A 13684-nucleotide genomic window follows, 5' to 3' on the forward strand; every position below is an offset into this window, starting at 1 on the left:
TTAAAAATCCTGTCTAAGTATCTAAAGTACAGTCACCAGCAGAAGTGATTAATCCGGCTAGATGTTCTTAATAATCCGAACACTACTGTTAAGTTAATAATAATAGCTTTCATCATTTTAAAAACCTCGCCAGCTTTTCTACTGCTGCGGTCTGTATAAAAATGGTTAGAAATAATAGAAAAGTGGAAAAACCTCGGGCAAGATAAATTTGGATTTTGGGGTGAGTAGGCACGTACCGAGTAACCCGTTCAAAATATTTTTAATAATATTCGAATCTAACGGGAGTTTTATAGTTACACTTGTATAATTTGTACCTCACCAAAATAGTTGTAAGAATTTTTAAGAGCCCTTCAACGTGCACACTAGCGCCACAGCTAAATAATCGTGATTATTTAAATTTAACGAAAGATATTGAAAAAAGGAGGCCGCTACGTACTGTATTGCGTATTTAAGTACCTTTTGAATACATCAGACTAGTTTTTATGTTGCTGGATTCGTCAATCTATGCGTCCAAAGTTAAAACGGCCGTTTTGTTTTGAGTTCCTTGATCGACGAAACCAGCAACACAAAAACTAGTTTGATGTATTCAAAAGGTACTTAAATACACAATACAGTACGTAGCGGCCCCCATTTTTCAATATCTTTCGTTAAATTTAAATAACCACGATTATTTAGCTGTGGCGTTAGTGTGCGCGTTGAAGGGCTCTTAACATAAAAACACTTATTCTACTTCAATAAATGCAATGTACTAACTACTAACAGGAAAATGCGGATTACGCTTGTATTTATTGAGAAGCGTTCATCCTCTTTTACTTTAAACCACCCAGGCCGTCAAGACTTCTCGGAAATACTTGTAGCTACTTTGTAAACAACACACAAAAACAAGTCTGCTTGAGACTCGAAATCTTAGAAATCTAAAAAAAAATCCTTTTTATTAAAGTTTCATAGCCAAAATGGCGAAGACGGAACACTTACAGTTTCGTACGAAGAGACGGGCAGACGGACATGGCAAAACTATAGCCGGTCAAATAAGTTTCTCGGAAGAAAAAGTCGCGAAATTCAAATTTTCTATGCGAATAAACACTTCGCGCCAACATTTTTAAATTTGCCGCTCTTTTACTGTCGGAAATTGCTTTACAGAATATATAAGGGTTCCTAGTAAACTACGGAACCCTAAAGATGTAGATAAAAACTCTATAGGTACCTACTTTAAATTGGATCCGGTTAGCAATGCAATATTAAATTAAATGCTTTTAAGGCTTTGCGCCGCTGCTGGTGGCAACCTAGGTTAGGTTTTTATTATACTATGTTTATAAGTATTTTGTGTTTTTTTTTAATACTTATTAAAACACTTGGTAAGAAAACTAAACAAAAGAAGAATAAAATCAGTTTTATGACTTCAATAACGTTATTACTTTTGCATGCCCTTTTAATGACCTTTTTTAAAATTATACAAAAGAAAAAAAATATATTCTAAGGTGCTATTGTGTATAAATTAGCTGATATTAATACTATGATTAGGTAATTATTAATTTTTGTTTAATGTAGTATTTGGACGATACCTTTAATTAGGTACCGTCGTGGTACAGTCGCCATCAGATATATCGGAGCGGCCAAGGTGTTCACAATAGCTGAACACGCACTCTAACGCATTGACAATAGAGGCGTGTTCAGATATTTGTGAACACCTTGACCGCTCCGGTATATCTGATGGCGACTGTACCGTCGCATATTAATTTTTCGGTTTTTGTTTCTGTTACCATAGTATGCTTATTTTATTACCTATACTTCCGTCGGGTATTTAGATAAACATGCTAATATGGATACCTAAGTAAGCGAAAAATTCCAAAATAGAATCTTCGTTGCGAGGGTTTCAAGGCACGGGGATTAAAAGTTTTAACCCCTTGTTTTAACTTAAAACAAACTTTGCTACCGTGTGAACCACACAATTTTCACCACATAATCGCGAGGAAAATACATTTAATGTAGAAAACTATAAATAAAATCCAAATGAACGCTATTAAATATGGCTGCTATTTAACTGATCACCAGATTTAATAAAATTTAATACCAAAAAAATCTACTTTACCACCCTAAAATCATAAATGATCACCAAAATTATAACACCATTTTAATGTGAAATGATTACCTATTTTATTACATTTTACTATCCTATTAAAGGAAATTACACCAAAGTAATCATTATTAACCCAAAAATTATAAATGATTACCAAATTTCAAACCCCATTTTAATGTCAATTGATAACCAAATTTTTACATCTTGCTATCCTATTAAATAAAATGACACCAAAATAATCATTGTAAACCCAAAAATAGTAAATGACCACTAAAATTAGAACTCCATTTTAATGTAAAATTATAACCAATTTTTTAAATATTGCTATCCTATTAAAGCAAATGACTCCAAAATAATCATTGTAAACCCGAAAATAGTATATAAATGACCAACAAAATTGTAACCACAATGGTTTCTGTATGGATCACAGTTCAAACCTAACCTAACCCACTTTTCTATTAGAATTTCGTTTCTGTAAGGGTCGCAGTTCAAACCTAACCTAACCCTCTTTTCTAGTAGCATTTCTTTTCTGTAAGGGTTGCAGTTCAAACCTAACCTAACCGACTTTTCTAGTACCATTTTGTTTCTGTAAGGGTCGCAGTTCAAACCTAACCTAACCCACTTTTCTAGTAGCATTTCGTTTTTGTAAGGGTCGCAGTTCAAACCTAACCTAACCCACTTTTCTATTCGCATTTCGTTTCTGTAAGGGTCGCTGTGCTAACCTAGCCCACTTAACTGATAGGAGTTCAAACCTAACCTAACCTACTTTTCTAGTAGCATATCAGTATGCTATTAGAAAAGTAGGTGAGGTTAGGTAGGTATGCGGTGTGGGGTACGGGGGGTTGAGCGGGAGGGGCTAGTAATTTTGACATCATTTTACTTTATTTGGTAATATGTATACATTTTTTGGTAATCATAGTGGTTTATATAGGTGAACATATCGTATTAATTTGGTCTTCAAGATTTGGTGATCATTAATGATTTTTGGTAATCATTCAATATATTTGGTATTCGAATACAATTTGAAGTGCAGTCGTAATTAAAATGGTGGTACTTTTGTAATTTTAGGGCTTATTTTTTTGGTGTTCAGTATTTTTTTTTGGTAAGCATGATTTTTTTATTTAGGGTACCAAAGTATTTTTTGGTGGTCATTATATTTGTAGCCATTAAATATGTATAATTCAGATTCATCACTTAAAAGTCAATCCTAACGATCCGAAATGAGGAAACAACTCAAAAGCTTGAAATTACTTTGCAACTCTTGTGGATAAAATGCAATTTTCTCATCACGTTTCGAAGAATAAAGTGAGCCTTCACGAGCAAGTCTGGTAAAAACATCTTTCTCCATTTTAAAATATTTTTTACTACTGTTATCGTTTTTTTTTAATTAGCGCTGGATATTAAGATTCTATTCTACTTTATATTGCAATCGTACTTATTCTGATTAAACTTATTCTTTTAATCAATTATTCATATCAACTAACTTATTGTTAACAATAATATAAACAAAGCGTACACATATAAGCTAGCTGGTGCCATAAAAACAAAGATACATCTAGAAAGTGTTTGTGTTTCTCTCTCTGAGAAAAGAATTCTTACAAAAAGGCTGCTTTTTCCAGAGAGTAGATAAATTGTGTGGGATCTCTGAGGCACTACCGCAAAAAAAAAAGAAAATCGAAATTTTGTAGGTCTTCGATATTTGTTATAACGAAATTTCAATTTAAATTTTTCGGTAGGGCCTCAGATTTTTTTTTTGGCATGGGTTTCTGTGAGGCTATTTTGAAAGGGTTTGGATCTATGACAGTATCCGTTTGAATACGAACTGTTTTGATCGTCTTAAATAATTGTTTTCAATTGCGTTGGTACAGTCTACATTTTGTACAGCCGTTGCAAAAATATGTTTACCATTTTGGACCTTACTCCTTTGTAATAAGGCGAAAAATGCTTAAACATATGTTTATCGTCAACTGTACAAAATGTTTGGATAGCAAGTTGATATTTCCAAACAACCGTAGAGGTTCAAAATAGTTCTACGCCTTAAACAATGCTCAAAATGATCTACACAAGCTTTATTTCTCAACAGTAGGGTTGTGTGTGAATCATTTTGAACGTTAGTCTGTGCAACTACTTCTGAGGGTCTATCCGAGAGGACAATAGTATCAAACGCCAAACGAAATAGAAAAAATGTATCGGGATTAATTCTTATTATTTATTCTTATTCTTGTTCTTTATGCTTATTCTTATTCTTTATTCTTTATTGGGATGACGGATGATGCGAAAGATCACGTGACTATATTGACATACATTATTAAACTTTCGATTGGCGTGTTATATCAATGATTGTCATCTTGGTTAGGATGTTTACTTAACACATTCGCTGCCAAGAACTGCGGGTTAACTTTATATTGGAAATGCGAGCTTAGCAGTAAAAGTGTTAAGGCCGCACAGAAGTAAGTAGGTGCTATAAAACATTGTTAAAAAGATTTTCAGTTCTATTATTTAGCAAAAGTGTTAATTTTGAAAAAAAAATTCTTTTGAGAAAGTAGTACAAGAATTTTAACTCGTAATTATTTCACCCGATTAAATATATTTACGATATAGATTTGATCGAACAAATATAATATTTTGAAGTCATAATCATAACTTAATAATAACTAAGTTTAATCGGTGTCTAAAATAGAGCTGAAAACCTTTTTTAAATTTTAAATCTAATACAACTATTTATTTCTTGTCTTGTACTTTTTTTTAGAGTATATCAAGTGGATATTTGGAATTTTATCGGAATTACATAGGTAAATATAAATTGGTATATTATTATACTAATTTTTAACTTTTTATACAAATGGTAAAAAAACAAAGAGCAATATTTCCTTTGTTAGATAAATACCTATTTAACTATTATTTTTTTTATTATAATCTTTCTTGCATTAAGTTAATCAAGATTTTATAATTTTAAATACTTTATACACATACGATTTTAACATGATATCACAAAAAACACACGAATACTCACAAAAAGGTACAAGACACTTAAAAAAAAAGCGTGCTGAGCGTTTAACTTTTTAAATTCCGCTTTTAACCATAAACAATTTCTGCTTTAGTTTTTAATTTAACGACACCCGTGGTAAGGAAGGTATTTACGGTTGTATGCTGGTGCGGTCGACGCGGCACTGGTTGGTGGTAGCGAGCCAAGGTTGGCGTTTCTTGAGCTTCTACAGGGTGCGCGTTGTTTTAAAAGTCAGGGTCAGGAGAATGGTGGAAAAAAGTTGGCGACTTAACCTATTATAAATTGAACTGAATCAGGATGAATAATTCTGTGAGTTTCATTCAATGCCTCTTGGGGCTATCTAACGAGCGAGCGAAGCGAAAGTTCTTGCCTTCAAAATTAATGCCATTGTCAGGATTAGATCTAGGAAGTCGGTTCTTTTTTTCCAATAAATTTTTATTTTGAAATTATATCTGAGGACCTACCGCGAAACAGTATAGAGGCAGAAAAAGAAAATTCGAAAATTGTTTACGCGATAAAGCCTACGTTATTGGGTTATGGAGGCTTTATGTGTTCTGTCATAGTAGGAAATTACATACATACATTGTATAAGAAATTACCAATTTTGTTTTAAAAATTGATAGACGATTTATTCAAATTATAATGACTGATTTCAGCTTCAGCTTAAGATAAAATGAACATATCACGTTCAGTTAGGGCCTGTTATCCTGGGGTCGTCCAGAAATCATGTGATCGTTTTTTGGGGGTAAGAAAAATAGCACGAATGATTTTCAAAGCGGGATGCCAAAAACAACAATACATATTACTCAAAATTTTAATTACGCGTTAAAATCATCAAATATCACCAAGGGAGAGGGAGAGGTCAAAAATAGGCCAAATATGATCACATTTCTGGTCGACCTCTTTACATAGGTAACATCATTCCAGATATCTAGTAGTAAGTGATATTTCCTAAGGTGAAATAGAGAGGTTCGCTTTCGCTCGGTCAAATTTTAAATCAACGCTTCATTTCTAAATACAAATCTACTAATTTACCCCAAAAGATGGCAGTCAAATTAACATTTAAATTCGTACACATCAATTTTTTTACAAGAATATAATAAATTCACGACCGCAACACCCTATAGTTGGCAATTAAAGCATGGGGAGGGAGGCAACCCCCCCTAATATAATACTCGAAACGTTGTGAAAATAGTGCCTTCGAGCGGTCCGAAGGCGAAATAAAACGTGGACTGGACTTTTGGTAATTATACCAATTTTAACATGATTTTAAATTGTTTTTATTAACGTTGATGTGCGCAGGGAAATTGTATTAAAGTTTTTGCGGAGTATTTTAGGATTTCTTTCATATTTATTACTGTTTAGACTGTGAAGTAGGTAGGTATTCCAAGTTTAATTCACGGCACCATCTTTCACGTCGTAGGTCTTCGTGGATTCGAACTATTATTTTTGTGAATCATTCCCACACATATTAATTATAAATCAAATTGTAACAAACAAGCGCAGCGGTTAACTGAAAAATTTTGTTATGACAATCGATGACAATGATAACTTTGACAATACGTGAGTGACGGATTTATTTACTATGGTTCGATAACTTTTATTATGCAATGACTTTACATTCAGCCCAGGAGAAGGTCAAACTAAGGTCATAAGGATATTTGTTGAAATATCTTCAATCCTCAATTATTATATCGCAGCAAATGTCGGAAACTGTTTAAAACCCTTATATCTCGAAATGGTTTTCGAAATAGAACATTTGAAAAAAAATGAACAATCCTAATTAGAGGCTGGAAGCACTGGTGGCCTAGCGGTAAGAGCGTGCGACTTGCAACCCGGAGGTCGCGGGTTCAAACCCCGACTCGTACCAATGAGTTTTTCGGAACTTATGTACGAAATATCATTTGATATTTACTAGTCGCTTTTCGGTGAAGGAAAACATCGTGAGGAAACCGGACTAATCCCAACAATGCCTAGTTTCCCCTCTGGGTTGGAAGGTCAGATGGCAGTCACTTTCGTAAAAACTAGTGCCTACGTCAAATCATGGGATTAGTTGTCAAGCGGACCCCAGGCTTCTATCTGGGCCGTGGCAAAAATGCCGGGATAACGTGAGGAAGAAGACAGTTAGAGGCTGAAATCAAACCTACGTCTAACCTATATAACCGCCGGCGTCTTCAGTTACGCGGCATACGGCTCAGCGACGGCGGCAACCATAGGTTTGAGCGAAACACAGCGATCGGACCTTTCGTTCCCATCTAAGGTTGCCGCCGCCGCCGTCGCCAGTCCCGCAATGTCGTGGCCGAGCCGTTAAGGGGCCCACAGATCACCAGTTCGCCGGACGATATCAGCCTGTCAGTTGTTCGGAACTGTCAAATTTTGCGTTTAACTAACAGGCCGATATCGTCCAGCGGACTGGTATAGTTACACGAAACAAAGTATGCAGCGGATTTGATAGCCTACGCAGTGCAAGTGTTATGTATACGTCATAATTTCATAGAAGATTGACGTTTAAAATGACAATTGCACTGCGTAGGCTATCAAAATCGCTGCAGACTTTTTACGGTCTGACTATAATCTGTGGGCTCCTTAACGCCCTGACCACTGGACCTTATCAATACTCTACGCTGTATTACAGCTACGCTACGGCGTAACGCTACGAACCAGGGTACAGTCACCTGCAATAATATGTGACTCTTCGAAGGCCGCAAAAATATCTGACACGATATTATTTGTGGAGCCACAAGAACGTGTGACATATGTCTGTCTGGTTGCTGATGTTAGGGCTGAACCCCTGGGCTATAACCGCGAAAATCGAAGTTCCCAAATTGCGGGCATTTTTCTCTGTCGCTCTAATTACGCCTTCATTGGAGTAAAAGAGAAAGATCCCCGCAATTTGCGAATTTCGGTTTTCGCGGTAGCCCCTCTGGAGCCTGGCTCCTCGCTTTGGGTGTCGGCGGGCCGGATTCGAACGCGTCGCGGGCCGGATTTGGCCCGCGGCCCGTTTGGAGACTGCTAAGTATAGTATGAATAATCTCAGGTGATTTTTTCGGGCTCGGACCCTTATCTGTTAAACAAAAGATATTGTTTCCTTTATGCAGTGGTTACAATGCTTACTGGTAATAGCCCCGACGTAAGTAACGGAACAAACCCATTTAAAAAGCAAATTTACCATTCTAATTATATGGTTCAAATTCTTGAATCAACCCATTCGGAGAAAACACGTTTTTGTTATCTCAAAAAACAAGATCACCCTAATTGTTCTCTGAACAAGCTGTCATATGAATTTGAACCTTAATACTATTACGATAGTTGCTTTTTAAACGACATGGTTGCTTTGGCACGAGCTGTAGACCGCTCTTAAAAGAAACAAAGGCTTTTGTTTAACGGATTAGCACCCGAACTCGAAAAAATCATCTGAGTTAATTCATACTATATCTAAGTATGTAGTAGGTGCTTAAAATGCAAGCATTAAAGTAAAACCAGCAAGGTTGCCGTTGTGTAAACTACATGTTTACCGAGAGCTCGAACAGTGTTGTCTGGGTCAACATGGCGGCTGTCAGTTTACCCGCCTTTTCTAACTTTGCTCTTTGCTTGCCGTACGTAATGTAATTAAGTACTTTGGTTTAATTTTAGAAATGAATGTGTAGGTAATACTTTAGTTTAGAGTGCCTACGTGGACACATTACACAACTCGAAATATTGTAATGAAGAAATTTGAACTTAAAATTAATTTACATAAGGTTCAAATTTCTTCCGTTTTTTTCCCGCCAGATATCAACTTCCCGCCGTGTACGGTTATATTCATTAATAATATTTTGATGTAAATAGGTTTTACTGAGTATATTTTAAATTTAATATCTGTCTTTCTGCCGTTGGTTTCTGCGCAATCCGTAACTTCGTCCTTCTATGCAGTTAGACACTACACTACCAAAGATAGGTGAAAAATAAGGATTGGGATGTCCAAAAAAAGTTTGCGTTGGCTGACTGATGGATGACGAATTGACGACAGTAGTTAGGTTTCAATAAAAAAAATTACAAGCTTTTATTACAAGCTTTTATTTTACTTTCACCTGACCGTTGTCTGTCTGTCTGTGTGTAATCAAATCTTGCAAGTTAAATTTGATCCACTTCCCAGTTTCCGATTGAGCTGAAATTTTGCCTGCATGTATAAATCGGATGACAATGCAATATTATGGTACCATCGAGCTGATCTGATGATGGAGACAGGAGGTGGCCATAGGAACTATGTGATGAAACAACGCAACCTAATCGTGTTAGGGGTGTTTAGAATTGTCTCGATGAGTATTAGCTGTCTGTCGTAAGAAAAGTACAGTCAGCGATAAAAGCTTGTACCAAAAATGAAATTTTTGCCAAAAACTTATTTACCTGGTTAAATCACAAATGACTTGCCTCCTTAATCAAGCCTTCAGTTTCAATACAAAGTACGATCTCGACCTTTGGCCAAGGCCGGCGGCTAATTGCTTTTATATATTACATATGCTGCCCTTTGCGTTGCGTGCCGATGCCATCGCTTTTCGGTTATAGTTAATACAAGCGTATGTATAATATGGCTGGAAGGCCCTAGAGGTTGTTATACTCGTTCGTTACCAGTGTTGCCAACTTTGCATAAATGATGCCAGATCTGGCATATTTTCACTCGCTTTGGCACCAAAATTTTCCATTTAGCATCTGGCATAATTTTTAGCATAATTTAGTCTAAGTCAAGTTTGCACCAACTTGGCAGCAACAATATGCGCCATCGCCTTATGTGGTTCATATTTTCATATGAATTTTGACTTTTGTGGACGGATGGACGTCAACGGACTATATAAAGTTGGTCAAGCAGATCTTGTCAGTAGAAAAAGGCGGTAAATTTGAAAAATGTATGTGCTTTAAGTGTCTAATAATTTCAAGTGATATTTTAGCATTTTTTTAGCATAGGTGTTTCAAAAATCTTTGGCATAATTTTGGCATAATCTAGACATTAGCCTAGCATTTTTTCAAAATCCGAGTTGGCAACACTGTTCGTTACGTTCGAATGGCTACGGTACAAACAGTAACGGCGCTCAGACAGTCCACCTAACTCTGCCTAAAGCACAGAATAAATAATAGTACTAGGTACAGAAGACTCATTCTCTAACAAAACGCGTCTGTCACGATCAGCCAGATATGGCCTCTAGGTGGCGACAGCGCCACGCGCGGCTTATGGCAAACCCCAAAATTGGGGTCGAACGGATGTACTTTTAGCTACCTGTAGCAAAGCGACGAAATCGCGGAGTGAGCCACGCCTGGTTATGTTACAAAACGGCTTGCTACAACTCAGACAGTCCACTTAACTCTGCCTAAAGTTTTAATTAGTTCGATTTTTGTACTTAGCCGAGTTTCTTGACTTGATCGGTTTACCTAATAAATGCAGAAACAGAAGAGAAATAAAAATATTTATTTATATTGATGTCACTGTAGTAACCAAGTTTAATTACATACTTACTACTTTACTTTTTCCTTTAAAAAATGAGTCAAACTTCGTTTTTATGCCCAGAAAGCTCGGTCGTTATTGTATAAATATCCTTTCTAATTTATGAGGTTTCCTACCACCTACGCAAATTTACATTTTAAAACAATTATCGTTCCTTCTTTCTTGTATTATTCAAATTACAAAGTAGGCAACGCGTGCAGAAGTATCTACTCGAGAGCAATCGGTCACTACAAGGCAGTTTTCCAATAAATCCAACTAAGGGCACATGCCTACACTGACCTTTGGCATAACACGGCAATCCTTACGTCCACTTAAATTTAAAAAATAATAAGTAACTCCTTCGCCAAGCAAAAACTAACCTTATCCTAAAACTACAAGTTCGTTATTCGAATGGAAAGAAGGTCGGCTTGTTTCTTTTTAATCCGAACCATAAAGGATTTTCTTATTTTTTTTAATCGGACGTTTCGTGCCAGATGCCTATGTGCGTGATCGCGCTTTTGTGTTAATTTGAATAAAGAATTTTGGAAAAAACGCGACGGTGGCCGGAAAAATTCGGTTTGAAATTAATATACTTTCTTTAACTAGTTTCTAGGTCAGATTTTGCTTATATTGTGTCGTTTTGAAGCTAAATAGAAAACAGGCTTTCGTTCATAGATCACGCCACTTTACGGTCAGGGGGCCTAGCCAAAACACATTTCGAAAAAAGATATCGCTAACGAATCGATAAAAAATGTATGGGAATGACAGGTACCGTAGATGAGTCTGTCGAAAAATATTAACGAATACAAAAATGTTAGCCAAGTTGCAATGTTGTAACGAAACGCAAAACTTTCGTTACCGGGATTCGCCATCTGTCATACATTGCCTAGCCAAGAGACACTTTTGACAAGCGAAATCAAATCGTTATCGCCTCCTAGGTGTAGCTACGTAGCGCGAGCTATCCCCTTGCAGATAACTTATCGAAGCACAAGAAAATACTGAATAATAGTGTTTGTAAATTAGAATTTGTAGTAAAAAGCATACTTCAACATCATTGTGGGCGGCGAACAACGCGGAAGTGTCGCTTAGACGCAGGCGCCGTCTGAAAAATCGCCTCTATTGAAACTGCTTAGGAAAGGACTGCTACGATCAAAGGATTGTGGGCCGTACGCAGCATTTCACCCAAAGGATCCAATGTGACCGAGGCGCTGAATATCTACCTATCTATAGTGATAGTGTCATGGAAAAATGGATTATGCACCCACAAATGCAACACGTAACAACGTCCCTACAAAGATAAGAGTGAGTCAATAACTTATCCATACTATACCTACTAATAAGTATATAAAATATGTTATTAATGCTAAAATAACGAATGTGTTCCTGTTACGTCATCAAATATAAACCGATGAATGGTGTAGATTAAATTTGGTACCCATATGCACAATTGCAAGCACTTGTTTTTCAATAGGAAAGTGAATTGAATGTGTAAAGGCAAAGGTATATAGGTAAAGGCTTTACAAATATAGATAAAGACTCGGGAACAAATGTTCTTCACACAAATAAATGCCCTTCCCGGGAAGCAAAAGCATCACCTTCATAGGCAAGGTCACTAACAACTAGCAATATTGTAGTGTCATCCCATTTTCTTAAATTGATTTGAAAGGGACGAGACTACAGTGTTGCTACTTTTTAATTTCTACAATTTCTTGTCGGACTGTACAGTAAGCTCAAGAAGACTTGTGTTGTGGGTACTTAGGGTACTTAGATAACTATATTTAGATGGTCAAACCAATTTGTCAGTCAGTAAGAACCAGGAAAACTATACTCATAGTTATCTTTTGGGTGCTAGTACTAGTATATGACAAAGCTAGTATGATTCTCTCTGTCTTTGTTTGAAATGAGACAGTCCTTTGACAAACTATACTTAAATACATAGACAACACCCATGACTCAGGTACAAAATATCTGTGCTCATTACAAAAATTTCCTTACCGGAGATTCAAACTCAGGATTATCAGCTTAACTGGCAGGGTCACTAGTCACTACCAACTAGGCCAGACGGGCTATTGTCATACATATCAATTATCAACCATATTATTGAAACTTTTTCATATTATGAAACATATTGTATATGACTTCTTTTGGCAGGCACAGGTACAGTCAGCTGAAGAGAAAAGGTACCACCCCTGCATACAAACTTCTATGTAGCGGTGGTACCTTTTCTCTGCAGCTGACTGTACCTACACACTATATAAACATAATCTTAACATATACTTACACAAAACATTTAGTTTTTTTTGTCATATGACTGGTAGAGAATAAGTATTATAACCAATGTTACAAAGTTTGTTGAAAAACTAAGCATTCATTTTGTTTCAGGTGACTTGGATATTCATTGCAGCCTTGGCATATGAACCAATACTTTATGGTGCTCCAAAGCCAGGGTCAAGGGAAGAAACTATGTCACATGTACAACCACAAAAATATATTGAGTGTTGTTTTACTATTTTAAAACACTGTACATAATATATGTACAAACAAGAAAAGACTGCTTGGCTACTGATTTCATGCTGCCGGCAAAAAATACCTGCTGCATCTTTCATTAACAGAATTTCAATAAAATAAATTAACTTTTTAACCCAATCATTGTTTCATTTATTTATGGTGGTTACCACCTTAACTTTTGGTATGCTTAGGAGCAGATCTGTTCCCATGTATATACTTACCTATAGTCAACTTTAAAAAAATGCATTAATTTTTAAAAGTTGTCTTTAAAAAACGACCGGTCTGGCCTAGTGGGTATTGACCCTGCCTGCTAAGCCGATGGTCCTGGGTTCGAATCCCAGTAAGGGCATTAATTTGTGTGATGAACACTAATATTTGTTCCTGAGTCAAGGGTGTTTTCTATGTATATAAGTATGTATTAGCTATATAAGTATGTGTATCGTCCCCAATATTTATTTATTTATTTTATTTAATTATGATTGATATATAAATTACAATTTTTTGACAGGAGCATACAAAAGGTTAAATATGAACAAAAAGCAAAGACAGTAGGTAATAAAAAAATAATATTAAGTAACAATATGATTTATTAGTTTTGGTTTCACAGGCAGCTTTTATCTTATCTAATGCATAACAT

At 35.9% G+C, this 13684-nt stretch overlaps 1 protein-coding gene across 4 annotated transcripts in view; it reads right to left on the reverse strand.

Annotated features, from left to right (window-relative positions):
• The window catches only part of LOC134677456 (uncharacterized), a 30978-nt gene extending 25697 nt beyond the window's left edge, over positions 1 to 5281 (reverse strand). Inside the window, exon 1 of one of the 4 annotated variants that reach the window (XM_063535935.1) lies at positions 5219 to 5281. The gene's annotated coding sequence lies outside the window, so the exon portion shown is untranslated. Of the gene's footprint in view, positions 1 to 5157; positions 5176 to 5218 lie in introns of those variants that run through there. The other 3 variants (XM_063535933.1, XM_063535936.1, XM_063535937.1) reach the window with 3 other exon arrangements.
• Between the last annotated feature and the right edge of the window lie 8403 nt (positions 5282 to 13684).

Source organism: Cydia fagiglandana, chromosome 26 (genome assembly GCF_963556715.1).
Source record: "Cydia fagiglandana chromosome 26, ilCydFagi1.1, whole genome shotgun sequence".
Lineage (NCBI taxonomy): Eukaryota > Metazoa > Arthropoda > Insecta > Lepidoptera > Tortricidae > Cydia > Cydia fagiglandana.